Source organism: Lactuca sativa, chromosome 1, assembly GCF_002870075.4.
Source record: "Lactuca sativa cultivar Salinas chromosome 1, Lsat_Salinas_v11, whole genome shotgun sequence".
NCBI classification, from domain to species: domain Eukaryota; kingdom Viridiplantae; phylum Streptophyta; class Magnoliopsida; order Asterales; family Asteraceae; genus Lactuca; species Lactuca sativa.
The window spans coordinates 95,762,367-95,766,867 of NC_056623.2; positions in this window are offsets into that span (position 1 = coordinate 95,762,367).

The following is a 4,501-nucleotide window of genomic DNA, read 5'->3' on the forward strand; positions in this document are numbered from 1 at the left end:
CTTTTGCTTCCGAGCTTCATCTTTGGACTGAAAAACATAATTTAACACTTTTAAGTACCTTTTGTCCATAATATGCGATAATTTAGCTAATATATGAATAAAAAACTATACTAAATACACACTAAATATGCACATATCAGAGCTAGAAGGGCCGAACTTGTGGAAAGTGCAGCAAGGGTCATGATGGAGTTTGTAGAGTGGGATCTTGCTACAAGTGTGGCAAGGAGGGGCATATGGTCAAGGACTGCCCCAAGGGGTTTGCAGTGTGTTTTCACTACAACCAGACTGGACACCGGAAGGCCAAGTGTCCGCTGCTGCGAGAGACAGCACAGGGAGCTTCTCTGGGGTCTGCCCCTGCTGCTGTTAGAGTTTCTGATAGTCGGCCGGTGAAGACCGAGACGCCGAAGGCTCGGGGGAGAGCCTTCCAGTTGACTGCGGAGGAGGTCCGTGCAGCGCCCGATGTCGTGGCTGGTATCTATTCTTTCGTGTATTTATTTTAATGTTTGAGATTTTGTGCTTATATTATGATATGCGTAGGTACTTTTCTTGTGAATTCTGTACCTGCTTTCGTGTTATTTGACTCGGGTGCGAGTCGATCTTTTATTACGTTGGCTTTCAGTCAACACATCAGTACTAGTCGAGAGGCGTTGAGTCGACCTCTGAGAGTCTCCATCGCCGACGAGAGAGCAATGTATGCCACGGAGGTGATTCGAGGATGCGTACTCGAGATTTTCGGTGTAGAGTTTCCTATTGATTTGGTCCCCGATTGCGATGGGGGACGTCTGTGTCATCGTAGGCATGGATTGGTTGAGCAGATTTGGAGCAGTTATCGACTGCAGCGGTAGCTGGTGACCATACGAGACCCAAGTAGGGGAGTTCTTACGGTGTACAGCGAGGTTACCCATCCCGATTCAGCGTTTTGTTCGGCTGCTAGAGCGAGGCAGAGTCTACAGCAGGGATGTAGTGGTTTTATAGCATATGTGATGGATACGAGGGTTGGTGCAGAGAAACCGAGTACAGTTGAGGAGGTCCCGATAGTGCGTGAATTCCCGAATGTTTTTCCCGAAGAGCTACCGGGTGTGCCTCCTGAGAGGCCGGGTGAGTTTCGCAATGATTTGATTCCGGGGGCAGCACCTATTGCCAAGGCGCCCTATCGCCTTGCACCTCCAGAGATGCAGGAGTTATCCTCGCAGCTTCAAGATCTGTTGGGAAGGGGTTTATACGGCCGAGCAGCTCGCCGTGGGGAGCACTAATCCTGTTTGTGAAGAAAAAGGATGGTTCGCACCGAATGTGCATAGATTATCGAGAGCTGGATAAGTTAACGGTCAAGAACTGTTATCCTTTGTCGAGGATCGATAATTTGTTCGATCAGCTGCAAGGAGCATCTTGGTTTTCCAAGATTGATCTGAGATCTGGATATCATCAGATGAGGGTGCGCGAGGAGGATATCCAGAAGACCGCATTCAAGACTCGTTATGGGAATTACGAGTTCGTGGTGATGCTATTTAGGCTCACCAATGCTCCTGCAGCGTTCATGGATCTCATGAACAGGGTATGCAGACCGATGCTGGATCGATCAGTGATTGTGTTCATTGACGACATTTTGGTGTATTCGAAGTCCAGGGAGCAGCATGAGGAGCATTTGCGAGAGATCCTCAGCATGCTGAGATCGGAGAGGCTTTACGCCAAATTCTCCAAGTGCGATTTTTGGTTACGAGAGGTGCAGTTTCTTGGTCACCTCGTTAACCAAAAGGGGATTTTGGTCGATCCGGCCAAGATCGAGGCGGTGATGAGTTGGGAGGTGCCGAAATCTCCTTCTGAAATCAAGAGTTTTCTAGGGTTGGCCGGCTATTATCGGAGGTTCATCGGGGATTTCTCCAAGATTGTTGTTCCTCTCACCAGGTTGACCCGGAAGGGTGTGGTGTTCAGCTGGGGCCCAGAGCAGCAGGCCTCATTTGAGACTCTTCGCCAGAGATTGTGCGAAGCCCCGGTGTTGACTCTTCCGGAGGGGGTGGAGGACTTCGTGGTGTATTGTGACGCATCGATATCTGGGTTGGGCGTGGTGTTGATGCAGAGGGGGCATGTGACCGCGTACGCATCGAGGCAGCTGAAGCCCCATGAGGCAAGGTATCCCACCCACGATCTAGACTTGGGGGCTGTGGTGTTCGCCCTCAAGATTTGGCGTAATTATCTGTATGGGGTTCGGTATACGATATACACGGACCACAAGAGTTTGAAGTATTTGATGGATCAGCCAAACCTGAACATGCGTCAAAGGAGATGGTTGGATGTGGTAAAGGATTATGATTGCGAGATCCTGTACCACCCGGGTAAGGCTAATGTGGTAGGCGACACCCTGAGTCGTAGAGCAGAGAGCGCCCCGATTCAAGATATTTGTATGAGATTGATGGTGATGACTCCGGTGTTGGACACCATCAGAGGGGCTCAGGCTGAGGCAGTGAGACTGGAGAACCGCAAGAGAGAGCGAGTTACTGGACAGGTGTCGGAGTTCGTGGCCGATAGCAGAGGGCTTATGACCTTCCAGGGTCAGATTTGGGTACCGTTTGTTGGAGGAACGCGTACCATCTTGATTGAGGAGGCGCATAGATCGAGATTCTCAATCCATCCCGGGGCCACTAAGATGTTTCTGGATCTTAAAAGGGAGTATTGGTGGCCCTGTATGAAGAGAGATGTAGCGTGGTTTGTTGAGAGGTGCCTAACCTGTCGTAGGGTTAAGGCCGAACATCAGAGACTACATGGTAAGTTGCAGCCGCTGGAAGTCCCAGAGTGGAAATGGGAACAGTTATCCATGGATTTTATCACCAAATTACCGAGAACGGCGAGGGGTGTCGATGCAATTTGGGTGAAAGTAGACCGCTTGACAAAGAGCGCTCACTTTCTTGCCATTAGTAAGAGTTCTTCTGCGGAGAAGTTAGCAGAGATTTATGTGAGAGAGGTGGTATCGCGGCATGGTGTGCCGATCTTGATTGTGTCAGATCGAGATGTGCGTTTCACTTCCAGATTTTGGAAGAAATTTCATGAGGAGTTGGGTACGAGGTTGCATTTTAGTACCGCATAACACCCACAGATTGACGGTCAGAGCGAGCGGACGATTCAGACGCTCGAGGACATGCTCCGAGCATGTGTGTTGGATTTTGGCGGAAGTTGGGACTCGTATTTGCCCTTAGCAGAGTTCTCCTACAACAACAGCCATCATTCGAGCATTGGTATGCCACCCTTTGAGCTGTTGTATGAGAGGAGGTGTCGGACTCCCATTTGTTGGGGAGAGGTAGGGCAACGAGTGATGGGTAGCATGGAGATCGTGCTTCAGACGACAGAGCAGATACAGTAGGTCAAGCAGAGGTTGTTGACCGCCCAGAGTCGCCAGAAGAGTTATGCGGATAGGCGACGATCCGAGCTTGAGTTCCAGGTCGGTGATTATGTTCTCCTAAAGGTATCTCCTTGGAAAGGAGTGATCCGATTTAGGAAGAGGGGCAAGCTAGGGCCCCGGTATATTGGGCTATTCTGGGTGATCGCGAGGGTGGGCAGGGTAGCGTATCACTTGGAGCTACCTTCGGAGTTGGAGCGGGTTCATAATACCTTCCACGTGTCTCAGATAAGGAAGTGTATAGCCGACGAGTCGGCGGTAGTGTCGTTAAAGGATATTCAGGTGGATGCGAGCCTGAACTACGTGGAGAGACCAGTGACGATTGTGGATCGGAAGATCAAGGTTCTGAGGAACAAGGAGGTGCCAATGGTGCAGGTTCAATGGCAACATCGGAGAGGATCCGAGTTGACTTGGGAGCCAGAGCGGGAGATGCGTGAGCAGCATCCGGAACTATTTCAGGGATGAGACTTCGAGGGTGAAGTCTGATTCAAGTGGGGGAGAATTGTAACATCTGGAATTTCAGGTATTATATTTATTCGATTTAATTTCTAGTTTTGTGGAAGAACTCGGCGAGTTGATACGTAGACTCGCCGAGTAGAGACGCAAATCATTATCCGGGTGGACGGCTGGACTCGGCGAGTCGCCCCAAGGACTCGGCGAGTCCACACTGTTTAATGAAACCCTAATTCCTCGGGTTTGGGGCCTATTTAAAGGGCCTTATGGCCGTCAATTGCGGCTACCAGACCCCAGAGAGAAACCATAAGTGAGCTAGGGCGTTTGTGAGAGAAAAGAAGCTATTTCTTGATCTTTGTTGGTGTTTTTGCAAATAGAAGAGGACCAAGACAAGAGGAGGCTGAAGAGGGTGCTGGTCTAGTGATTTCAGGGCTCAGAGACTTCATTTTGAGGTATTCATTCAACCCCTTCTTCAGTTTATGGTGTAAATCTTAGAGTTAGGGCTTTTTAGCCCCATTAGAGGATGGTTATTTGGAGTAATTGGTCCCTTCTCGTGTTGGTGCTGTAGATCTAGACCCAAAGAGGTCCAGAGACCCTTTTCCCTTAAGCTTTATGGGTATTAATGGAGGTTATGAACTTAGGATGTCATTTTAGAGGCCA